The sequence below is a fragment of the Schistocerca serialis genome, chromosome 2 (assembly GCF_023864345.2).
Source record: "Schistocerca serialis cubense isolate TAMUIC-IGC-003099 chromosome 2, iqSchSeri2.2, whole genome shotgun sequence".
NCBI classification, from domain to species: Eukaryota; Metazoa; Arthropoda; class Insecta; order Orthoptera; family Acrididae; genus Schistocerca; species Schistocerca serialis.
Genome location: NC_064639.1, coordinates 1,147,110,341 through 1,147,137,869, shown reverse-complemented (window position 1 = coordinate 1,147,137,869; position 27,529 = coordinate 1,147,110,341).

Below are 27,529 nucleotides of genomic sequence, written 5' to 3'. Positions count from 1 at the left end.
AAAAAACTTCATTATCCATATCATCATAACTTCACCTGTAAAGAAAAACTTCATTATTCATAATACCATATCCTTCATCATTATTCATCAGTATTCATTATCATCTGCAAAAAATCACTTCATTACTCATTACATAACTATTCCTTATCTCTAGCATATTTCATCACTAAAACTAAGATGTGTAGTTCTCTCTGACAGCCTGCATCAATCACCTTGTATTCTGAAAGAAAAAATTAGTTAAGACTGCTATTCTGTGATGAGTATAGTATATTCTTGTTAATGTTTGTTAATCCTGATCCATTTACTCTTCCTCATAAAGTCATTGCATCTCCTTTCGTTTATTCCGTAGGTGAAATTCCCATTTATGTTAAATTTATTTCTTAGAATCATCATTCCTTTCTGAAATTGATGAACAAAGATTAATGTCTTGCATTTAAATCCTATACCCACTAAATAATGACTGGTTTATGGTGACACAATTAACCATACAGCATAACATGACAGAAAACGTAATATGTCCAAGACATTGACAGTGTTCGGATGCGAAAAAATGTACACAGAATAATACAATGCAGTAGCAAAAAAAAATGTGAAACAGTCACGATGTTGAGATGTCATAAGGCAAAAAAAAAAAAAAAAAATGTCAAAGTCGACTGGTGTGTGTTATATCTTAACTATTTCATAGTGCATACAAACAAAACTGGAGTACAGTCATATACACAAAAAAAATGGAAAATGTGCACGGTCTGATGTGTAACGACAAGAAAAGCGACCTGCTAACCTTACCTTGCCGGGCACTTGCCAAGAAAAAAAATACGATAATCATCAATAAGTAGTCACATAAATATAATTGCAGAAATAGTCGTAAATGTGTAAATTCATCTGGAAAAATATGCATGGTCTGATGTGTAACGACAAGAAAAGCGACCTGCTAACCTTACCTTGCCGGGCACTTGCCAAGAAAAAAAAATACGATAATCATCAATAAGTAGTCACATAAATATAATTGCAGAAATAGTCGTAAATGTGTAAATTCATCTGGAAAAATATGCATGGTCTGATGTGTAACGACAAGAAAAGCGACCTGCTAACCTTACCTTGCCGGGCACTTGCCAAGAAAAAAAATACGATAATCATCAATAATTAGTCAGGTGAATTAATTGCATTAGTAAATGGCATCATAGTGTGTTGAATCATACAGTGGTTTCACTCAATAAACGGTTTAATGTTTGAGATATGGTGATTGCCTTTCGATTTTCTGGTTCTCAAAGTTTCGACGTGTACAACATTGGGGTGAGGGATGCTGCGAATCCGATACGGACCTGCGTATAGAAGTTCAAATTTACTGCACTTACCTTTTAATTTGCTGGATAAATAGTGTGTACGTACTAATATCTTCTGTCCAACGTGAAAGTCGCGGCGTGTACAAACCTGTTTTTGCTGTCTTCTCCTGCGCTCTGCGGCACGTTTGATGTTGTTCAGCGCAATGTCAATTATTTCGTGGTGTCGTAGGCGACGATTTTTGGGGAATTCTATTAATTCTTTAATTTTGTTCGGTGGTTCAACGTTTTTCAGTATAACAGTCGGAGATAGCATAGTGGATTCATTTGGAATGGAATTAATTACATCTTGGAATGAGAGTATGTGTGTATCCCAATCAATATGTCTTTTGTGGCAGTATACTCTGCACAGCTTACCAATTTCCTTCATTAATCTTTCACAAGGGTTCGAAGAAGCGTGGTACTTGGATATATAAATCGGAGAAATGTTTCTAGCTCGTAACATGCGTGTCCATATACTACTACGAAATTGTGATCCATTGTCGGAAATTACTTTCATTACATGCCCTACATGAAATAGAAAATGTTTTACAAATGCTTTCGAAACAGTTTTAGCAGTAGCTTTGCGTAACGGAGTGAAAGTAACAAATTTTGAAGTGAGCTCAACAGCGACAAAAATGTAGCAAAAACCTCTGTTAGTTCTCGGAATCGGACCAAAAATATCTACTGCGGCCATGTGTCTTAATTTCACAGGTATAATGGGATATAAAGGAGGAATATGTGAAGTGGTGTCTGATTTAGCTTTCTGGCAAATTTTACAAGACGCTAAAACTCGTCGTATACGTTTCTCCATGTTGGCAAAATAACAGTTCTGTCTCAGTATAAGAAAACATTTTCTTGCTCCGTAATGTGCGTAACTTAAATGAGTGTACCAAATTAGTTTGTTAACCAGTTCGTCAGGAATGCATAATAACCAAATGTTGCTGTCAGGATGAGAGCGGCGAAACAGAATGTCATTGCGTACAGTGTAGTGGTTCCTTATCGTAACATTTTTCCTATCTTGCCAAAGGTGTTTAATTTCTTTCCACACATTGTCCTTATTTTGTTCTTGTGCTATGTCCTGTAATGACGATGAAATAAAATTTTCAAATGCAACTTGTTGAATGTACATGACACTGAAATTTGCTTTGCAGAAGTTGGTTGCTACGTCTTGCTGATTGTTACTGAGAGAACGCGATAGTGCGTCTGCTATAACATTTTGCGTACCGGGAATGTGAACTACTGTAAAATTAAATTCCTGTAAATATAGTTTCCATCTGCTTAACCTGTCGTGAGTGAATTTAGCTGAAAGTAAAAATTGTATCGCTCTATGGTCTGTGTAGACGGTGGTATGTCTGCCGTAAAGAAAGTGCCTAAATCTCGTGAAAGCCCATACAACACATAATGTTTCAAGTTCTGTGACGGAATAATTTCGTTCAGCAGGTGACAAAATGCGACTTGCAAATGCGATGTTTTTAATTACTGTAGAACCATCTTCTTCAATTTCCTGAAAAATATGTACACCTAAAGCGGTGTTAGAGCTGTCAGTGGCAATGGAAAAATTTCTGGTGAGATCTGGGTGCGATAAAAGTAGAGCATTCAATAAAGCATGTTTCAAATAACATTCTCGTGAACAAAATTCTGCGTGTCAAAAGTAATGTTTGCGTTACTGTAGTATGCAATCTGTGCTGTATCTGGTTAAATTCTATCGTTCGTCCTGTTATTTACGGGAGGATGCTGTGGCATATCCACTATATGAACTGTTCTGTTATTTCTTACTGACGTGTTACGCTATGGATGACACCTATTGTCTGTTCCATTCATGATTATTTGTTGTTGCTGATGTTGTTGCTGCTCATAAGATCGACTGTTATTAAATGTACGCTGAAAATTGTGCTCATCATTCTTTTTACGTCTGTCATGATAGTAATTTCTATACGGCGCATAGCGATGCGAGTTGAAATAGTGTGTTGTCTGTACGTAGTTATTTCTTTGCTGCCATGCTTTACTATTTGTTGGGGCTGGGACTATACGTGCACGCGGCGAAACATTAAAGTTTGGTTGACCTTGTAGACTGCATTGTTGGTTACGTATGCTAAGCGGTTGACTTTCATGCTATTGTGGTGAAAAACATCTATCGTTACAAAAAAATGCGTTTGCTGTTAATTTTACACATACTGATGATTACGATTTTATCTGTAATTAAAAATTACGGCGGTAGTTGTCATTACGGGAGTGCCTACTGAAAATTGTCACATTCGGTAAAATATTTGTCATATCCGGTTTTCATTACATACGTTTCTTAATTCTACAAAGAGCAATAGTTAAAGAGCAGTTTTGATAGATATAAAGGATAGTAGAAGAGAAGGCAGCAGTGCAGAAAACTAAAGATGAAACAGCACTACTACAGCTCGGGGCCCTATGCTCGCTACGGCACATATTCATTAAAGCGTAATGAATCCCCTGAGGTCTTTTACGCACTGCAAATAATTTTTAGCTTTTGCGTTGCACGCAATAGCGGTAAAAATTCAAAAGCAAATAGTTGTATCCATGTTAATTCTAGTTTCCTCATTACAGGCAATGCTGATGAAAATACAATAGCAATTTGTCGCTTCAGGTTCAAAGCTAGTTTCTCCATTACAGATAATAGCGGTGAAAGTACAAAAATAAATTGTCGTATACAGTGCAAATCGTGTATCTGTGTTCTGCCATTATTAAATTCCTTACATTTTCTTACAAATGCAAACTGCTTATTATCAACGTTCTCGTCACTGAATTTGAGAACACGTTCGGGTTTGTGTGTGAATCTGTTCGTCTCTGTCATTTCGGTTTTCAAGTTGCGTAGCTTTTCAGATTTTAATTCGCGTGGCTTTTCGGATTTTAAGTCGCGTAGTTGCTGTAAATTGCTTACATTATACACGCTGCGTGAGTCTGACACATGTTCATAAAGTGGCGTCTGTTGTGTATTATTAACAGAAGTGTTTTTCATTTCTGTTACTTCTTGTTGTAAATTTGATAACTTCCGACGTAACGTGTTGTTAGATGAATCGATTTCATTAATTGTCAGCTGTAAATTTTGAAATTCAGGCGTTTGGATAAATGAAACCGGTGCAGTATCGTCTGATTTATTGTCATTAGTATTTTCGATAGCATCAATACGACTGGCCAATTCATCACATTTTTCAGTCAGTATTTTAACCTGATCATCGGTTTTAGAATCAGACGCATTAATCTGTTTTTGCAACTTGCGCGTAGTTTCGCTCAGTTTTTTAACATCACCTTTGATAACATCACAATCCTGTGTTAGATCTAATTGTTCGAATCTATCTGTCACTGTTTGAATATTTACTGTGTGTGTATCCGTTTTTGCTTTAAGATCAGAAATTTCATCCCGTAATTCCGCGTTCAATTGTTCTATGGTATTAATTTTGTCGGACACTGTAGTAATATTATTGTCTACATACGTCTTCGCTTTCGCGAATATTTTACGTTTGTCCTCTTGTCTTTGTGCAGTGATTGTTTCCATGACTTGTCGTTTTACTTTGTTTTGATCCTGAATAAATCTGCGGAAACGCGTATCACTGTTCTGTATGTGCTGATTAAAGCGCTCGTTAATCTGAGTGTTCTGCTGTTCGAATTTCGCGTCTATCTTTGCGTCCATAGTGCGCGACAGTTCTACCGTCATTGTTCTAAACTCGTCCCGTAGTTGTGTAGCTTTTTCAGAGCATTGTTTAGCGACTCTGCTAATTTCGTCTCTGAGTGTATCTGTCGCGGCTGTTTGCATTTCCCTTAATTCTTGCGCAACAGACTTTATTTCTTCGCTATTTTTTTGTGAACAAGCCTCAATTTCCACGCGCAACTGTTCCTTAGTGTCATGGCACTGCGCGGCAACGGCTGTAATTTGTTCACTAAGTTGTTTGAAATTTTCGTTCTGTTCACTAAATTGTTGTTTGAACTCTTTACTTTGCTGTTGTATCAAACTTGTCATAATTCGTACCAAGTCAAAATTAGCGTTTATATTCTCTGTGCTGTTTAGTGGTGGATCTAGAACTCTCTCGCTTTCCGTGACCATTTGGTCATTCTGTAATTTACAAAAGGGTTTGTCAGTCAAATGTATACTATCAGTCATTGTTTCGGAATTAAATACATCTGTCCTACTTTGTGTGATCTGTTCATTTTCATTAGACAGATTTGACTGTACATTACTTGAATTTTCCAAATCGGGTGTGTTAAGCTCTACAGCGCTCATTACCATAGAGCATTCTGCGTCATCAATTGTCGTCAAGTTAACAGACGAGACAATTGAGTTCGTTTGTTCATCATTAAGGTGAAAGTCATCATTAGTGGTTGGAATGCACTGATTGTTAGTGAACGCAGGATTGTCATCATTACGTTGCGTATCACAATTACTATCGATAAAGTTGTTTGAGTCGGTAATTTCATTCATAATACCTCGCGATACACTATTCACAGTCTTTCGCGGCATTTTTACAAAAGTCAAAATTTTTCACAAAATAAATCACCACAATGCAAAAGCAACACACAAATACAACAGAGCAACAAATTGCCGTTGACCTGTAGAAAGAAAGTCACAATATTATTAAAAGCGTTGCGCTAAATCCTAATTATATCTAAGCAAATAAGAGCAGATATCTGACTGTTGCTCAAAAGACTCTCAACGAAATACGATCCTGGACTGGGTGTCGCCAAGTGTAACCTCCCCACAATAATTTTAAAAGATAAGGAAGTGACAATACTCAATACAAATGGGAAGCCAAGTGTAACCTCCCCACAAAATTTTTAAAGAAAGGACGATGCTAATTAGAAATGCTGATGGACATGGCTCTAAGCGTAATCTGCCCACAATCAAATGTACTGACAATGGCAACAAAAATGTGAATTACGCAATCTGACTCAATTATAAATCCTTCAAAAAATTAAAGTCCATTCAGTGACAAGAAAATTCAATTAAACCGAAATATCGGTCTTTGGCCCTGTGTAAAACAATCAGAATTAAAGTCTTACCTCAGAATAAATGGATGTCACATATCTGCTCTTGTTGTTGCGCACCGCTTGGAGGAACTGCATTGCAAATAATAATATTCTCTTTTTTGTGATTTTAGTGGAGTTTTTCTTCAAAAGAAGTGGAATGAAATGGGAAGTGCAACGAAATCTTGAGTTCAATAAAAAAATTAAATTTTTGAGAAAATGCTTTTGAAATAAAAAATTATTATTGGGAGACTTGTTGGAGAATAATTACAATAAATAAAATTTTTCATTATCTAATGATTATATTAATTAACAGTATACCTTATTCCTCATCTTGACCATTGTTGCCGACCGCCTACATCACACAACCGCACTGGGCTGCTACTACTGACCGACCGCTCTGCATGACGACTACAGACTGAGTACTGCTCTCAACTAGACAGAGCTACAGACTCGCAACGACTGAACTGACAGACTCGCAACGACTGACTGACTGCTACTCTGCATAGCGACAACTAACTCGCAAAGACTACTACTGACTGAGAACCGCTCGCAACACTCGCGCGGTCAAGCGCATACTCTCTGGTCACAGATGCTACAATGCCTCGCCATCGCTGCTGCGTTACATACGTGTTTCAAAGTCCAGGAAGGATTCAGGATTCACACTAGTAACAGTGGAAGTTCAAAAACGTAAGAAAATAAATTTTTTTTACATGTCAAATTTCATCATTTTTTCACTTACTATTGGCTCCATGTGTTAGTATAGGTACACTTTTCTTCATAGGTAAGAGACATTCTTCGATGAATTTTGCACAGCACGCAAATCATATTCACAGGTGTATGAAACTCTAGAATTTTTCAAATCTATTTAAAACTGCGGTAAAAATTCAGATAATTAACTATAGAATTTGAGTTTTTTCTAAACATGAAATTTAAAATATAACAGCTCATTCATTTTTTCATAAATTAAAGAAATTCTAGGGTTTCATGCACCTGTAAGTATGGTTTGTATGCTGTGCGAAATTCATTGAAGAATCTCTTCTACTTATGAAGAAAAGTGTACCTATAGTAACAAATGCAGCCAATAGTAAGTGAAAAAATGATGAAATTTCAAATGTGAAAAAAACAACATTGTTATGTTTTTGAACTTCCACTGCTAAAAGTGTGAATCCTGAATCCTTCCTGGTCATGCTGACAAAGTTTTATGAATTTGTTTGTAAAAGTATAGACAGTGAAAATTAAAATGTCCTGTGGTGCCTCTCCTGCTCCAGGTCGGCCCGTTTGACGTCCAACCCCCCTTAACAACTGGCGCAGTGGCTGGAACACTGGACTCGCATTCGGGAGGACGACGGTTCAATCCGGGGTCCGGCCATCCTGATTTAGGTTTTTCGCGATTTTCCTAAATCGCTCCAGGCAAATGGCGGGATGGTTCCTTTGAAAGGGCACGGCCGACTTCCTTCCCCGTCCTTACCTAATCCGATGAGACCGATGACCTCACTGTCTGGTCTCTTCCCTCAAACAACCCAGCCCTTTAACAACAAGCCGAGCGGAGTGGCCTCGCGGTTTGAGGCGCCATGTCACGGATCGCACGGCTACTCCCGCCGGAGGTTCGAGTCCTCACTCGTTCACTCGGGCACGGGTTCGTGTGTGCGTTGTTCTTAGCATAAGTTAGTTTAAATAGTGTGGAAGTCTAGGGACCGATGACCTCAGCAGATTGGTCCCTTTGGAGTTCACAAACTCTTTAACAACTCATAATGAAATGAATTCGCTTCTGCCACAAAGGCATCGTCATTGGGGGAGGGGGGGGGGGAGGGGCAAAAACAGCAAATCATACATGTCATAAAAATAGATATATGTACGTCTGCATGTTCCACATCTCATGACCGACTTTAGCCAAACTTGGTATGCATATCCCTTACTGTCAAGCAACAATTGCTCTACAAATAGAAACCATCTATCGGATGTGTCACACGAGGGAGGTTCAAAAAGTAACGCCCCACATTAAAAAAAAAAAAGCCATTAAGATGCACAGACAAACCTCCTTGCTTATGCTTCACTTTTGATGTTTGTTCTGCGTGTAGGTGAAGTTTCGAACCGTTCTGGTAGATGTCAGAGCCGTAGTACAGCGTCAAAATGGCGTCTACGAGAGTTGAATGAAAAGTAATGCATCCACCTTCTTTAATTGGGTTTGGAAGGGAATATTTTAATAAATCAGATGAAGAAATAATCCTTAGAATGTGATCTTTAATTACCAATATTCAGTTTTCTCCGTAACCACCAGCCAATTGGATACATTTCTGCCAATGATGAACATGTTTTCTGAAGCCGTCACGGAAGAAGTCGATACTCTATTTCCGCAACCACAGTCTCACAGATTTCTCATCGTCTTCATCAGAAGCATTATTATGTCCCCACAGATCGACTCCTGTCACAACTGAATGGAGAAAAGTGTCACCATTATTCTAGCAACGCGAGAGCAGCTCCTGGCAAATTTCAGGAGTCAGCATCCAGGTTACCTATCGTGCACAGACCTTCCGATAGCCAAGCAAAGCAATGATGTGACCCACACGTTCTTGTGAAATGACGATTGTGCTTGCAGTTTCTCTCTGAGTGATATGACGATCGTCCTGAATCAGTCTGTCAACATTTTGCTTGTGAAACTTGGTGGTTGCTGTCACAGGACGTCCAACTCTTTGTTTGTCACGCAGGTCAGATGTTCCCACCTCAATATCTTTAAACTTACCCGCCCAAGGACGCATAGCACTCACATCAACATAATCACCATAAACTACTTTCATTCTCTGATGGATCTCCTTTTGGGGTTGTAACGCCGGAAATGCATATCCTCCTATTTCCATCTATTGTACTATTATTTTTTTCCTTGTTTTGTTACCTCAAGATATGACATTTCTGTCTCTTTATATATTGTAATTGCTTTACTGTTTGGATATATATATATTTATGCACTTATGTCGATGTATAATTGGTTTGTTTCGTAAATATTATTTGTATTTTTACGCTGGGTCTTGCCTAGGGAAAACTGTTATCGAACGATTACATCGATAGGTCGTGTGAAGAATCAAAGTGTGTAGGATCTTTGGTAGTGTTAACTCTGCGCGTGGAGCGCGGGCAGAGCAAGGGAGAGTCTGGCTGGAGTAGTGAGTGGAGCAGGTGTGTTGTGTGACGCTCCCGCGAGTTGCCGCGCTTTCGGGGTTTGGCAGCATGTAATTGCGCTCGACTCGCGATGATAGTTTCTGACATGGTGTCGCGGACGGGAAGCTGGCGCACATCAAGAGCCCATTTCGCCTGGTGACCGTGTCGAGAAGAAGGCGCGCCAACATCCAGCTTCTGCCACAGCGACGGCCGACAATGAGTGACTGTCGCCACGTCCTCGATCGACAGCTTCAAACCTTCAATCAACCAACAAGGAAGACTAAAAGCACGTAAAGTTTCAGAACTGTATGGCAGACCTCAGCTTTTCAAATTGTTCCATTTGCCTCGCAAAATTACAGCAACTTAGCATGAACCTTTGTTGCTCATTGTCCCAATTGCATTGCCAAGCAGGGTCCCTTCCTTTTCCGAAATGAACCCGAGTGTCGTTGAAATTCAAACGCCAGCATTAAAATAATATAATTAGATTTCACTGCTTTAATTTCAAAGTTCAGTAGCTGGCTACAATATTTAGGTTACACGAGCACAAATTTAGAGTGCGAGTTTTGTTAGCATATTTTAGCTTACCTGTGACTGCAGCTCAGCTTGGTACGTACTAAATTTTACTATTGTTAATAGTTCAGAATCATTTAATTCAAGTTCAAAGTTAAATCTCTTGTTTCTAAATTGCGTAGAGTCAAGTTGCTTTTGAAATGATTGTTGAGGTAGTCCAAGACTAACCGTATTTTACTGGATTTCGATGTGCTTCAGAAAGAAAGCTCACTATTAACTTCAGTCACTAAATTAACTTTCGATTTTCCGGTTTTATTAATTCTTTTGCTAAATTAAGTGTAGCGAAACTTATTACTTCTGACAAACTTTCAGTTTTCACACTACACGTGTCAACCTTCAGTTGCCACGCTTCTAGTGTTAATTATATGTGTAATAACCTTTCTTTTTCAGTTACTATAGTAATTGTCCTTAGGACTGGCGACCGTGATTTCCCCCAAATCTCAAATATCTAATTACCGCTAGTTAATTGTTAACGCAACGGCCGCACATTTACTTTCTTTATTAACTTTATCCCTATTTCAAAATTAATTTCCACCAGTTTCATTTGCATTTTTCCTTTCATTTAGATGTAACCCTTTCCTCCCTCTTTACCGACAGATTAACTTCGGTGACGATTGCTTTTCCCAAATTTCCATTAGGTACACGCGGTTTAATTTTTCACTGTCATTAAGGTCGATAAGTGAGGGGGGAGGTTACAGGGTGACAGCTTCTGCTGTTAAGAATTCAATGACTGCACGTTGCTTAAATCGCATTGACCGACCGTCTGCCCAGGGTTCCATATTTTACACTGCAACACAACACAACCGTTCGATGCTAAGGCTTCCCACCAACTGGAGCTGTAGAGAAGAGGCTACGGAACAAGCCAGTGCCTGCCACATACCAATGCTGCCAACTGTTGAAGAGTTACGAAGGTGGAGGCATTACTTTTCAGTCAACCCTCGTACATACGACTCACGTTACAAGCACCGTGCTGTTATTGAATTATTATGTACAGAAAAAGAAACCGTGTGCAGTGTATGGCGATGCTGCAATTGATAGGAGTAAAGAAACTTACAGCCTCAGGAAATGCAGAGACGCATCTCCATGATCAGCCACGCACGGGACGTCCTGTCACAGCCACTGCTGTAGACATTCTGAATTGTGCGGATGGCATTATTCGTGCCGACCGGCGCATCACAACTCGACAATTGGCTCTACAATTGTCGGTCAGCATTGGAAGTGCGTCTCCAATGATGGAGATTCTCAGATATTCAAAGAGGTGTTCACGAGCGTTCCGTGAATGTTCACAGCGGACCACAAGATTTAAAGATAGGCCATTTCATCTGAATTGTTGGAGCGTTTTGAGACCGAGGGAGAGGCCTTTCTGTCACGGATCGTTACGGGGGACGAAAGCTGGGTGCACCACTTTGCGCCGGAAACAAAAAGTCAGTCCATGCAGTCCATGGAGTGGCATCACCCTCATTCACCACAAAAGAAGGAATTCAAGACAACCCCCTCTGTCGGAAAAGTCCTGGTGACAATCATCTGGGATTGTGATGGCGTCATTCTCGTGGATGTGATGCCAGGAGGGTCAACCATCAATTCAGAGGCATATGTGAAGACTCAAAATAAACTCAAGAACCGTTAACGACGTATTCGATCGGACAAGAATCCAGCAGAAATCTTGCTCCAACACGATAATGCACTCCCACACGCAAGTCTGAGAACCTGAGAACACATAGCCAAATTGGGTAGGACATCACTGCTTCAATCCGCCCTACACTCCAGACCTGTAACCCCCGGACTTCCAATTATTTGCGCCGCTTAAAGATTCTCCACGGGGAACACGCTTTTAAGATGATGAGTCATGCAGTGAAAACATGGCTACGCCTACAGGACAAGAGGTTTTGCTAGCAGGGAATACATGCTCTTCCACAAAGTTGGGGTACGGCCATAGAACGTGATGGAGACTACGTAAAAAAATAGGTCATGAACAAGACATGTTCAAGTATTTTGTCACCAAATTCTGACTCTTAGCCATAAATATGTTCTGAGAAAAAAATGTGGGGCCTTACTTATTGAACGACCCTCTTAGCCCAGGAAATACGACGCCCTTAACACCGAGACGTGTGAAAATATGCCGCATTAAGAATGACGCTTAAATTTATTATTTCTGTGTTACTAATTCTATTCGTAATACATTCCGCAGACAGTACCCTCATATGCCACTGAAAGCACTTACAAAATTATATCACGGTACCACACTTTGTTCAGGAGCCCTAACGTCAAAAACATTCAGATGAGTGAAAAACTGCCGCATCACGCGTGATGTTTAAATTTACTACTACTTTGCTATTAAAACTTTTAGAAAAATATTTCGCAGACAGTATCCGCATATGCCACTGAACTTACCTACACAGATAGATCATTGTACGACATATGGTTGGAGAGATATGACGTCATAAACAATGATATCCGTGAAAAAATGTCGCATCATGCGTAACGTTTTCATAGATTTATTCGTTACTACTGAGTCCCTCTTACAGTCTGGCAGCGCTTTAGACAGATTTGAACTGCAAAGCGCAAACGGCTGTAGACGAAAGCAGTAGCCGTCTATAGAGCTATGAAGAGATATTGTCATAGAGACGTTTACAAAATCACGGTGCGCCCAGCTTACAGAAACTGTTTCATAATTTCAAAGGTGAAATTTTCTCGATATGACAATACGAACATAGTTCATTTTTTTGTTTTCGTTTGTAACAAAAATTAATAAAATGAATACCCAGGCAATGCCGGATTTGTCAGCTAGTATAAAAATATGATTTTTATCATATATCATATACATTATCATATGAAATTACAATGAAATGAATGCCCTTAGCTGTATAAGTCAACGGGGACAGTTGAAAATGTGTGTCCCGACCAGGACTCGAAACCGGGATCTCCTGCTCGCATGGCAGACGCTCTATCAATCCTTTTTTTAAATCTCATTTTATTCATTTGTTGCATCTGCTCGGGCCGGACGTCGTAAGGCATCCGTTTAAGTACGTCGTTGATCCATTAACTCAGTTTTTTTTAATACAGAGGGAGCTAACCCTCTGACCAAACATGCTGAGCTACCGTGCCGGTATGAGCCACCGAGGACACAGAGGATAGTGCGACTGCAGGGACTTATTTCACGCCTGCTGTGAGACCCGCATTCGCAACTTATTGTCCCGCATTATATTCATAGTGTCCCTGCCCATCATACTCATTACTCGAGGCTTCACTGCCGATTCCTTTAAGAGTTCGGGCACTGTTTGTGCATCCGCACAGAAGAAGATGATCAAATGGCTGGTGACACGGATCGGATCGGCATCTTGATTCCAAATGTTATTATGATACCAAAAGTATCGCATTAAAAAGCAATAAAAAACAAGAATTAAGTCAAACTCAATATAATTTGGGCAGCCTACGAGATGAGTCGGTCAGGTTCCTTTATCAGCTCAGACTCACAAGAAAGTTGTGCAATGTACAGAACGCTCTGCATATAATATGTATGAGCAAAGTAAAGAAGCAATCCACCAGGCCTCTAAGAGGACCATAGGGGGACTATAGCCACAATGTATGAGACGTAAAGTTGAAGCCTGATTGGGCAACACGATCCAGCAAATCGTGAAAAAAAGTAAAAAGCATATCAGAAATGGCTGAGCACCAGACTGGATGAGGACCTTAAAACATCTCGAAAAGAGGAATAGTCTCTCAAAAGACAAACAAAAATAAAAAATGATGATTGGCAAAAATATGTGATGAAGTAGAAAACTGTAGAGGCAATGCAAAAGCCAAGAAAGCCTGAAAAATGCTCAAAGCTATGAGGATGCACGATGGAGATCGGCCTGGTAGGAGCACAATATGTATGGTTCGTTAGGCGTAGGAATTGTTGAAAGAAGATAGAGTAGAATAGTAGAATATGAAAGTTGCAGAATACTGGAGAAGGAAAAGTGAGGGTTCTAATGAGGCGCCAGCGATCACTGGTAAGGAAGCAATAAGTTCAGTCAAATAAATGAAGCGCCGGAACTAGGAAATATACGTATTGAACTTATAAAGCCCCAACCACAGCAATTTGTGAGATTCCGACGAGGATCTTTGATAAATGTATAAAAGGCAATTCAATGATCTATGAACTCATTACGGACGGAATATTGTGAAGCCTGCAGTATCCAAATTGTATGGTAGAATCCTAAAGAAGTGGATAGACGAACAAATAATAGACAGAAGACCAAAACAGGTTTCGACCAGGATGCTTCTGTATTGATGGAACATTTACGTTGCGAAATTTAACAAAAAAGAGAATGGCTAGAAATCAGAAAATCCATTGATACTCGTGAATCAACATAAATCTTACGACCTGGTGCCGCTAAGCAGGTTCTGGGAGAGCATTTTCAAGACTGATGTCTGGGAGACTTACATATTAGCTCGGAAAGAGTTTTATACAGGAGGCACCTGTTGCGTAAAGATGGGTTTACAGGTATCCGCCGAATTTAGAAAACAAAACAACTCCAACATCGATGTACTTCAGCTCCTACTCTGTTCAAAAGAAATTTAGAGGAAGAATTACAAGAATGGAAAACTAAGTGCTGCTGCACAGGAATTCCAGTTTGAACAGAGACGCTGTGAACATTACTTTTCCTGTAAAACCAAATGATGAAGATGTGGAGCAGATGTTCCAGAAACGCAGCGAGCAATATGAGCAATGAGGTCTTTCAACAAATGAACTGAATATCTTGTGTTGTTGTTGTGGTCTTCAGTCCTGAGACTGGTTTGATGAAGCTCTCCATGCTACTCTATCCTGTGCAAGCTTCTTCATCTCCCAGTACCTACTGCAACCTACATACTTCTGAATCTGTTTAGTGTATTCATCTCTTGGTCTCCGTCTACGATTTTTACCCTAAATACTGCCCTCCAATACTAAACTGGTGGTCCCTTGATGCCTCAGAACATGTCCTACCAACCAATCCCTTCTTCTAGTCAAGTTGTGCCACAAACTTCTCTTCTCCCCATTCCTATTCAATACCTCCTCATTAGTTACATGATCTACCCATCTAATCTTCAGCATTCTTCTGTAGTACCACATTTCGAAAGCTTCTATTCTCTTTTTGTCCAAAATAGTTATCGTCCACGTTTCGCTTCCGTACATGGCCACGCTCCATACAAATACTTTCAGAAACGACTTCCTGACACTTAAATCAATACTCGATGCTAACAAATTTCTCTTCTTCAGAAACGCTTTCCTTGCCATTGCCAGTGTACATTTTATATCCTCTCTACTTCGACAATCATCAGTTATTTTGCTCCCCAAATAGCAAAACTCCTTTACTATTTTGTCTCGTTTCCTAATCTAATTACCTCAGCATCACCCAACTTAATTCGACTACATTCCATCATCCTTGTTTTGCTTTTGTTGATGTTCATCTTATAGCCTCCTTTCATGACACTGTCCATTCCGTTCAACTGCTCTTCCAGGTCCTTTGCTGTCTCTGACAGAATTACAATGTCATCGGCGGACCTCAAAGTTTTTATTTCTTCTCCATGGATTTTAATACCCACTCCGAATTTTTCTTTTGTTTCCTTCACTGCTTGCTCAATATACAGATTGAATAACATCGGGGATAGGATACAACCCTGTCTCACTCCCTTCCCAAGCACTGCTTCCATTTTATGCCCCTCGACTCTTATAACTGCCATCTGGTTTCTGTGCAAATTGTAAATAGCCTTTCGCTCCCTGTATTTTACTCCTGTCACCTTCAGAATTTGAAAGAGATTATTCCAGTCAACATTGTCAAAAGCTTTCTCTAAGTCTACAAATGCTAGAAACGTAGGTTTGCCTTTCCTAATCTAGCTTCTAAGATAAGTCGTAGGGTCAGTATTGCCTCACGTGTTCCAATATTTCTACGGAATCCAAACTGATATTCCCCGAGGTCGGCTTCTATCAGTTTTTCCATTCGTCTGTTAAAGAATTCGCGTTAGTATTTTGCATCCGTGATTTATTAAACTGATTGTTCGGAAATTTTCACATCTCTCAGCACCTGCTTTCTTTGGGATTGGAATTATTATATTCTTCTTGAAGTCTGAGGGTATTTCTCCTGTCTCATACATCTTGCTCACCAGATGGTAGAGTTTTGTCAGGACTGGCTCTCCCAAGGCCGTCAGTAGTTCTAATGGAATGTTGTCTACTCCCGGGGCCTTGTTTCGACTCAGGTCTTTCAGTGCTCTGTCAAACTCTTCACGCAGTATCGTATCTCCCATTTCATCTTCATCTACATCCTCTTCCATTTCCATAATATTGTCCTCAAGTACATTGCCATTGTATAGACCCTCTATATACTCCTTCCACCTTTCTGCTTTCCCTTCTTTGCTTAGAACTGGGTTTCCATCTGAGCTCATGATATTCATACAAGTGGTTCTCTTTTCTCCAAAGCTCTCTTTAATTCTCCTGTAGGCAGTATCTATCGTACTCCTAGTGAGATAAGCCTCTACATCCTTACTTTTGTCCTCTAGCCATTCATGCTTAGCCATTTTGCATTTCCAGTCGATCTCATTTTTGAGACGTTTGTATTCCTTTTTGCCTGCTTCATTTACTGCATTTTTTTATTTTCTCCTTTCATCAATTAAATTCAATATTTCTTCTGTTACCCGAAGATTTCTAATAGCCCTCGTCTTTTTACCTACTAGATCCTCTGCTGCCTTCAGTACTTCATCCCTCAAAGGTACCCATTCTTCTTCTACTGTATTTCTTTCCCCCATCCCTGTCAATTGTTCCCCTATGCTCTCCTTGAAACTCTGTACAACCTCTGGTTTAGTCAGTTTATCCAGGTCCCATCTCCTTAAATTCCCACCTTTTTGCAGTTTCTTCAGTTTTAATCTACAGTTCATAACCATTAGATTGTAGTCAGAGTCCACATCTGCCCCTGGAAATGTCTTACAATTTAAAACGTGGTTCCTATAGCTCTGTCTTACCATTCTATAATCTATCTGAAACCTGGCAATATATTGTAGTGGGAGAAATGAGGTAATGGATTTGGAAATCTGGTATTCGCAAGATAAAAAGAAGTAAAGCTTTTAATTATCTTGGCGTAACATTACGTCTTAGAAGAAAGAGCTCAGAAGAAGAAGACAAAATAAACTTTTATAAGGCAAAAAGGTTGTCCGACAGTGAAATACTGCCTTATAGAATTAGAAAACAATTAAAATAAAAATTTAGTATATCATACAGTTGTGGAAAACATTGCAACCAATTGGTCAGAAACATGGGAAATTAATAAAAGAGATAGAGGCTTCTTGCGATCGAAATAGATTACTGAAGGAGCAGCAGCGGAATGAGAGTGCCGGATCGCATAATGAGGAAATGAGGAGGAAAAGTTGAAAAGACTTTTACTGGCACGAAGAAAAAAGGTTACTTTGATATGGGCGTGTGAATAACATGCTGAAAGATCTTAATGAAGCTTGTGTGGAGTATGGGACGCAAATAAACACAGCAGAAACAAGGAGTATGGTCATCAGTACAAGACACAGACTATCCAATATTAAAATAGGACAATCTACCATTAGCCAAGTAAGTGCATTTAAGTATCTTGGAAAAACAATAACTAAAGACTTGAGATGTCAGCAGGAGGTGAAAACACGAATTGCCATAGTGAAGGAGGCATTCAACAGAAAGAGGAGACTCTTATATGGCAAATTAGATAAGGGTCTAAGGGAAAGGCTTGGCAAATGTTTTGTCTGGAGTGTGGCACTATATGCGGCAGAAACATGGATGCTGAGGTGAGAGGATGAAAAAAGGGTAGAAGCATTTGAGATGTGGATGTGGAGGAGAATGGAGAGAACAAGCTGGATGGGGAGAGTGAGTAATGAAAGAGTGTTGGAAAGGGTTGGTGAGAGAAAATGTCTGCTGAAGGTTGTAAGAGAAAGGAAAAAGAACTGGTTGGGACATTCATTGGGAAGGGAGTGCTTGCTAGCAGATGCTTTGGAAGGATTGGTTTGTGGGAGAAGACTGACAGGAAGAAAGAGATACAAGATGATAGACGACATAAACTGAAGAGGAAATTATGCAGACCTGAAGAGGATGGCAGGAGATTGGACAGCCTGGAGAACTACCATGTGAAAACCTGCTTTTTGGCAGAACATTGATGATGATGACATGGGCGTCTTGAAAAGAGGTGTGGTACAAGATGGCTGAAACGGATATGGCAGTAAAAACCGCCTTAAAGAAGAAAAAGGATAGATTAGCAACACCATAGGAACAGGATGTAGATTAAGCAGTGCAAATAAGAGATCTACATTGTGGGAAATGGTTGAACAAGAAGTAATGTAAAATGGGAAGCGAGAAGGAGCGACAGCTGTATTAAACTAACATGAGTATAATGTCCAGTCACATTAATTTGACCACCCGTCAAAAGCCTAAATAACCGCGAGGACCGCTGCCAGACGTTATAGAAGAGAGAGAACAGAAATCTGGAAGGTACTGACAGGGATGTGAAGCAATGAAGACTCGAGTACTGTGGCCAGCTGAGCTCGCGTTCTCGGTTGAGGAGTCATGGATTCAGTCCAATAGAGGCGGTACCGCAGATTCTCAACTGGATTTTAATTCGGGGAGTATTGTGGCTAAGGTAGTACGGTAAAATCATCCTGGTGCTCTTCGAATCACGCGCATGCACTTCAAGCTGTATGGCACATTGCATTGTCCTGCTGGGAGATGCCATCGTGACGAGAAAAAACAAACTGCATGCAGGAGTGGACATGATCCCCAAGGATAGATGTAGGTCTGTGTTGATCCGTTGTGCTTTCAAAATAAGATTATCCAGGAAATGCGAAAACGTTCTCCAGACCATAACCCTACTGCCGATTGTTGCAGGGTACTTGCTTTTAGACGTTTTTCGCCGTACACATTAACGGCCATCTGCCCGATGGAGCAAAAAACGTGACTCACCTGCAAAGGTCATCTGTAACCCCTCAGTGGATGTCCACTTGCGATACTGGCTTGCAAATTCCATCCATCTTCGCCAATGAACAGCAGTTAGCATGGGTGCTTGAACCAGGTGTCTGCTGCGGAGGCCCATACGTAACAACGTTCGCTGAACGCTCGCTGAGAAGACACTGTTGGTAGCCCCTTGGTTCGTCTGGGCCGTCAGCTGCTCAACAGTTCGTCCGTATTCATCTCCGTAGCCCTCATTAACCCGTTTCGTCCATGGCCGGTCGTACACCACAGTTTCCTCCGAGACGGTTTTGACTGCACTATGCTGCTATGCACGGTGTTCTTTAGCCATGGCGGTACGCGAACAGTTTACGGAGTTAGCTGTTTCGGAAATTCCTCCACGCTTTGCCCGAAAGCCAATAGTAGTGCCCTTTTGGACACCAGATAAATCGCTCCGTTTCCGCATTACGACAACGACTGCACTGTTTTTGTGCGTCCCTGACATGCTTTATATACTCTCCACTGCTAGTGCTGCCATGTATCGTCTGTGAGTGGTTGAGTGGTTGTTGCACATTCATGTCGAACATACGTGGTGGTCACATCAATGTGACTCGACCGTATATATCTCCAGCAGGAGCGTTCTTTACGTGTGCGAATTACCACGGAGAGGATCTGAAGTGTTCTTGTACAGAGTTCCGATGAACGTCACATAAGCGATATTGGTTCGCGAATTAGAAACTGCAACAACTTTAGACGGTCCAACCGTTTTCTTGTCTTCGACAGCTGGTGCTCAGATCTGATGATGTTGAAGAAACCACACAGATACTTGCATGTTCTGCATCTAATCTATATTTACATCTTTACTCTACAGAGCACTGTGAAGTGCATGGCAAAGGGTACTTCCCATTGTACCACTTTTTAGGGCTTCCTCCAGTTCCATTCGTGTTTGAAGTGCGGGAAGAGTGATTGTTATGTGCCACTGTCCACTGAGAGCCGAGTTTTAGCGTGTTCCTTTGTTCCTCAATGCTGGCTACTCTTAAAACTTAGTAAGTTGGCTTCCACGAGATAGTTGACGTCTGTCTTCAACTGTTTACTATTTGAATTTTTTCAGAATCTCCATGACGCTCTCCTATGGGTCAAATACCAACCTGGAACCATACATGCTGTTCTTGACATTTTCTGGTCGTCACATTTGGTATGGATCTCGAACATTTGAGCAATACTCTAGGATGGATTGAAGGAGGGTTTTGTACACAATTTGCACGTTGCCAGTATCCTACCAATGAATCGAAATTAACCACCTGTTTCACATGCGACTGAGCCCAAGTGATCAAACTATTTCGTATCCCTAAAAATTGTTACCCTCAGGTATTTATATTAGTTGACTGACACCAATTGTGTTCTGTGATACTTTAGTTCTAGGATACTACATTTCTTCGTATTGCGCCATGCATGAAATGGAAGAGGACGTAAATGAAGATGAAATGGAAGATAAGGTAATGCGTGAAGAATTTGACAGAGCACTGAAAGACTATAGTCGAACCAAGACTCGGAGAGTAGACAACATTCCGTTAGAACTACTGACAGCTTTCGGAGACCCAGCGATGGCAAAACTCTTCTATCTGGTGAGCATAATGTATGAGATAGGCGAAATATCGTCGCACATCAAGAAGAATATAATAATTCAAATTCCGAAGAAAGTAGGTACTGACAGGCCAAATTATCGAACTACAGGTTAATTAGTCACGGGTGCAAATTACACGAATTCTTTACAGGAGAATGGAAAAATTGGTAGAAGCCGACATCGGGGAACTTCAGTTTGGATTCCGGAGAAATGTATCAACACGTGAGGCAATACTGACCCTATGAATTGTCGTAGCAGATTGGTTAAGGAAAAGTAAACCAACCTCTATAGCATTTGTAGACTCAGAGAAAGCTTTTGATAATGTTGATTCGAATACTCTCTTTCAAATTCTAAAGGTATCGGAGTAAAACACAGGGAGCGAAGGACAATTTACAATTTGTACAGAAACCAGATGGCAGTTATAAGAGCCAAGGGGCAAGAAAGGAAGCAGTGGTTGAGAAGGGAGTGAGACAGGGTTGTAGTCTATCCCAGGTGTTCTTCAATCTGTATTTTCAGCAAGTAATAAAGGAAACGAAAGAAAAATTTGGAGTTGGAGTTAAATATTCTGAGAGAAGAAATAAAAACTTTGAGGTTTTCCAATGACGTAATTTCGTCAGAGACGAGACGAAAGAGCAGTTGAACGGAATTGACAGTGTCTTGAAAGGAGGATATAAGATGAACATCAACAATAGCAAAACAAAGATAATGTAATGTAGTCGAATTAAATCAGGTGACACTAAGGGAATCAGATTAGGAAACGAGAAACTTAAAGTAGTTGACGAGTTTTGCTGTATGGGCAGCACAATACCTGATCATGGTCGATGTAGAGGGGATATAAAGTGTAGACTTGCTATGGCACGAAAAGCATTTCTGAAGAAGAGAAATTTGTTAACATCGAATATAGACATTAGTGTTGCGAAGTCTTTTCTGAAGGTATTTGTGTAGCCATGTATGGAAGTGAAACATGGACGATAAACATTTGGATGAAAAGAGAATAGAAGCTTTCGAAATGTGATACTACAGAGGAATGCTGAATATTAGAGGATTGATCACGTAAATAATGAGGAAGTACTGAAAATAATCAGGGAGACAAGAAATTTGTAGCACAATTTGACCAAAAGAAGGGATCGGTTGATAGGATACATTCTGAGACATCAAGGGATCACTAGTTTAGTACTGGAAGGAAGTGTGGAGGATAAAAATCGTAAAGGGAGACCAAAAGATGAATACAGCAAGTAGATTAAGAAAGAATTGGGGTTGAAGCTCTTTTGTCCGTGTTTGCTTTAACAATACTTATGTTTTTGGATAGGGACCGCTTTTAGCAAAAGACAATTTTGTTATGTAACCCAAACATGTTTCTCTGCAGTTGCAGCATCTTCAGTGGGCTTTTATTTTATGGCTGTTAAAGATGAAGAATGTTCTTTATTGTTTGTATACATACAAATATTAGTTTTTAAATCGTAATTACAGACATTTGAAAAAACGCATAAAATCATGAATTCATACCTTTTTACCACATGATGTGGTTTTTATGATGTATTGTGTTTCTACAATTACTGTTTTGTTCCACAGTTCGTCATCTGCAACCACTTACAGCTTAAAGTAGCTAATTGTTTAAACCAAAATTACGATTTGAAAATTGTTATTTCTATGCCTGAAATTAATTAATTATGTCTTTCTCTCTCTCTGTGTGTGTGTGTGTCAGTGTGTGTGTGTGTGTGTGTGTGTGTGTGTGTGTGTGTGTGTGTGTGTCTATTTACATTATGTTTTACTTCCTTTTTCTTTTTCCTGATCTTCGTAAATGAAACATAATGTAGACACACACACACACACACACACACACACACACACACATACAGAATTAATTAATTTCAGGCAGAGAAATAACAATTTTCAAATCGTAATTTTGGCTTAAATAATTTATCTACTTTAAGGTGTAAGTGATTGCAGATGACAAACTCTGGAACAAAACAGTCATTGCAGAAACATAATACATCAGAGAAAACACTCCATGTGGTAAAAAGGTATGAATTAATAATTTTATGTGTTTTTTTCAAATGTCTGTAATTACAATTGAAAAACTACTAGTTATATGTATACAAACAGTAAAGAACATGCTTTATCTGTAACAACCCTAAAATAAAAGCCTACTGAAGATGCTGCAACTGCAGTGAAAGATGGGGGTTAAAAAACAAAATTATGTTTTAATGAAGGCGGACCGTATCCAAAAACATACAGATTCAGAAAGATGTAAGTTGCAGTAGTTACTCGGAGATGGAGAGGCTTGCACAGGATAGAGTAGCATGGAAAGCTGCATCAAATCAGTCTTCGGACTGAAGACCACAACAACAACAACTTGTGATGCATAATTTTTCATTTCTGAACATTTAAAGCAATTTGCTAATCTTTGTACCACTTTGAAACCTTATCAAATTATAATAACATTCGTGCTGCTTTTTGCAGGTAGTACTTCATTGTACGAAGTGGTGCTGAAAAGTAATGCATCTTTTTTATGTGAATACTCTTGAAGCTTTTTAAATAATCAAACGTTGTTAACAATCTACATCTTTATTCTTTCTCTTCTTATTTATTTGTCAACATAGTAACTCTGGAAACGAACACATTTCTCCCAACGAGAGGCCAGTGATACGTCACGCGGCTGGCTCCAGTACCTCTTACATGTAGTGTCATCTTTGCCATCGATTTCACTTTGGCCGGCCGCGAGTCATTTGTTCATCGCGGGTTCCGCGATTTAAGTCTGCGGCGTCGAGGCAGCAGGCTCTCTGTGTTGTCTGTCGGTTGTGGTTACAGCGGGGTCAGTAGGTTGGCCCTTACTTGGTGCGCATGCTCATTGCGCGTGGTATTACTGAAGTGCTGCTGCCGGAGACGGCAGAAAGATTTGGGCTCCGGCACAGGGTGTGTTGTTAGGCTTTTCTCGCCAAGCAGTGCATGTTGAGAAGGGCTTGCCGGAGCATCGCCTGGCGTTAACCTTTCGCCTGGACATATGATGTCTGTTTGATTTAAACAAGTGCAATTGTGTGCTTATCTATATTTGTTAATGGTTAACTAATGCTGTCTTCAGCGTGAATTTGGTGACGAGTCTGATACGTCAAAGTCATACGTGGCATGATAACGAGGCTTGAACTTTCCATCTTAATTTCCTACCACTTGATGAAGGATCTGCAGCTACATGTAAGGAAGCCCAGTGAGCTGCTCATTATTGGGTGATTGTGTATCTAAACTTGTTGTAACCTTGGTGATTAAGTACAAAAATTTGCACCCTATTTTACGAGTAACGGAATACTATACTGTCTCGTAAAACTACATCAGATTCGATGAAAGTGTAGTTCCGGTGGGCTCTCGCCCGTTTAAAATAATACTCAGCTGTTACTATCACGTTTCAAGGAACAATCTTATTAACGCTTATAAGGAAGTGTTTAAATGTATTCTTAAGTGTTGACTTTAAAAAATTCCTGTTTTAATGTTATGTTTTATTCTTTTATGCAGTATGTATGGGCAATTGCAAGTGTGCTGTTGTAGTTGGTTTATATTTTAGTTGTGCGGAACGCAGTGTATTCCGTCCGGTACGGTGGGGCGTGGCAAACGGCGCTTGACGACTTTGCCGTTGCCACTGGAATTTGGATTCGTTACACCGGGCTCGATTTTGCAGCACATCTGTCTCGATTTCGTCCTTAAGTTGGGTATTGCTGTTCTCTTTGTTCCTGGCTCTTTCAGGCCGTTAAGCTTTGTAGCTCGTTGCTCCGCCACTTTGGCGAATGCACCTTTCGCTCGAAATATGAATTTAAACCTGTAAAACCGTGGTTCACTCTATAATTAGTGCCCGATCAGATTGCTGGAGGCGCCGCCTTATTAATTCTGTATTCCATTATCAGCCATTTGGTTATTATATTTGTACCTTCTGTACTGGATTTGACGTTTAAATTTTATAAACGAGGGTTTCACGTCGGTATGTTCTCAGGGAATGTTCAGATGCTGAGACGCTGTTTTTTTATTATTATTTTTTAATTTTAATTATGCGTCCCTGTAGTGGCATCAACTGGATTATTCCTTAGTCAGAAGTTAGTTTGCCTTGTGTCTTCATTGCCGAGCGCAGAAGTTTTAGAAGTTGCCTTATGTTACGCCTTGTTGTTATACCCTGGTAAAAAAATTATGTTGCAAAAGAGAAGTCATTGTACAGGCGGGTTTCTAGTTTGGCAAGTTTTGATTTTACTAAGTATTTATACCAGTAGAAGTTTTGTTAATGTTTTATGTATTATGCAGATTTTAACAGGAGTTTAAGAAAAAATTTTATTGTGCTCCTGTGAGGTTGTTAAATTTATCTGTTTTATTGTATTTAAGCTGTGAAAGGTAATAAACATTGTTTAACATAAGCTGTGTGTGTGTGTGTTTGGTAATTATGACCCTGTAGCTTCCTGTTGTATTATTGGACGCAAACAGCACGTTTTAGCCAGTTTGTTAAAAAAAATGGTTCTAATGGCTCTGAGCACTATGGGACTTAACATCTGAGGTCATCAGTCCCCTAGAACTTAGAACTACTTAAACCTAACTAACCTAAGGACATCACACACATCCATGGCCGAAGCAGGATTCGAACCTGCGACCGTAGCGGTCGCGCGGTTCCAGACTGTAACGCCTAGAACCGCTCGGTCACACCTGCCGGCTACGTCAGTTTTGTTGACGCCGTCACTGCAGAACGTTTAACTCTGTTGACGCAGCGACAACCTCACCTCTGCTTGCACTGCTATCGAAGCGAAATCCTCAAAGATGTTCTGTAAGGTTAGGAAACAGATGAAAATCGAATGGGACCAGTTCGTTGCTGTATGGAGGATAATGGATGACAATGAACACTAGGCATTAGATTGTTGCAGATGTCGTAGTGCTCGTGTGTGGTCTGGCAATGTTGTGCTGACGCAGAGGATGCTCCACATGTGGATGAGCTCTTCGAATTCGTGGTTTCAGTTTTCTGACAGTCTTGTAATGCCTTGTAGAGACAATGCTGGTGCCTTAAGGCATGAAATCCAAATGCACTACAACTTGAACATCCCAGAACATTGTGAGTTTGACTTTGTCTCCGGATGGCATGAACTTTTTTGGCTTTGGAGCTACTTTGTGGCGGAATTCCATTCATGATCAAAACGCTGAACCCAGCTTTCATCACCTTTTAAGAACAGTTATTTCCGAAATATGTTGCTTCATTTTCTGTAACGCACAAATAGTTGTCCTATTTTCTGTAACGCACAAATCCTGACATCTGCTACCTCTTTGCAAAACATGTCTAAAGTGTTCTGATACTCTAGTTTGTACTTGTACGGATCAACCTTTACATTGCGTATAACTAAGTTCCATGGCAAATAATCATCCGTATCTATGTTGTTAAGGAATCCATCACACTCAAGGTAAAAACGGGAAAATAATTGTTGACGCATGTTAGGTCTCCTCTGGTCCATGTCAGTTTTGAGCGTTCGAGGCACCCACTGTGCACACAGTTTTCTGTACCGCAGTTCTGCAGTGATGGACTGTGCACGCTCTCGTGATATGCCACACTTAGCTGAGAGCTGTGTCTGTGTTATCCGATGATTTTCTCTGATGAGTTCATGAACCTGGTTGCGATGAATCTCGTCCGTTGCCGCAAGCGATCGTCCACGCCGATCTCTGTCACGCACGTTGATGTTAGCACCACCGTTTGCTTCATTACGAGCACGAACAGCCCAACGTCTGACATTACTTATGTCTATATAATCATCTGCGTACATAGCTTTTATTCTTAACAAGAGCCCCAATGGCAGGCATGTTTTCCGCGATGAGAAACTCGGTTACATTACGCTGTTTCTCACGGGCCGACATAGTTGCGTTACACGCTGGCATGCTTAACGGTAAATTTCGGAGCCCTCTAGCGGCAAAGGGTTCCAACTAGCGTCAGCGACGCGGGTAAGTCGACGAGTAATATGGATGTCATGTAATACATCAACCGATATTGAGTACAAAATAAAAAATTCGGCGGCATTACTTCTAAGTGCGCCGTTATAGATACGTGTGTCTGAGGGTATTGCTAATACTGACTGTCTACGTGATTACTAATACTGAATATGGACAGCGAGCATCTCAGACATTTCCCTTCAGAGCGCCTTAACTTTCTTGTGCATGCTCTCCATCACATGCTACATCCTTCCTACCAACAAATTCTCAACCATCACATATTTTTGATCATACCTTGATTAATACTGCATCAGGAGAAGTGGAAGAGTCTTATAATTTTATTTTGTAACTGTAGCTCTAAAAACATGTAAATATAATTACTTTATATTTTTGCTGCGGTCAGAATGTATTCCTTTTCTTATTTAGTAGATGATAGGAATAAATGACTGGGCTATTCCTGCTAGTAAACTAGTATTTTAGGTAACTCAAATGGTCAACGAAAAATGGGCAGTCGCGGTTGCAAAATGGTTTTTTGTTTATTTAATTTGTAATGAGTTTCACTCTCACAAGAGTATCATCAGACATTGGGTAGAAAAATTCGAGAATCACTGGCAAGAGTACCCAGTGGATGTGTCCTGCAAATGTTATTGGATGACGTGACATTTTTTGCTATTGCGGGACGTTCTGTACACTTGCCAGTGGTCCTCGAATGTTTTTACCCGATGTCTGATGATGCTCCTGTGAGACTGAAACGCGTCACAAATTCAATAAACAAAATACCTTTTTGCAACCAAGAGTGCCTATTGTTCCTTGAACATCTCAAGAGGTTGCTGTACCATTAACCAAAAGAATGGTGTGATTCTTATCTCAAACACTTGTGTTTGTTTATTCTAATAATAACTTTCGATTACCCTTTCTGGAAACGTGTTATTTACCTGAATTAACCTGCAATTGCAGCTAAATTGAATAAATAATTATTTTTATGTTCTGTAAGTCGCGCAAATAGCT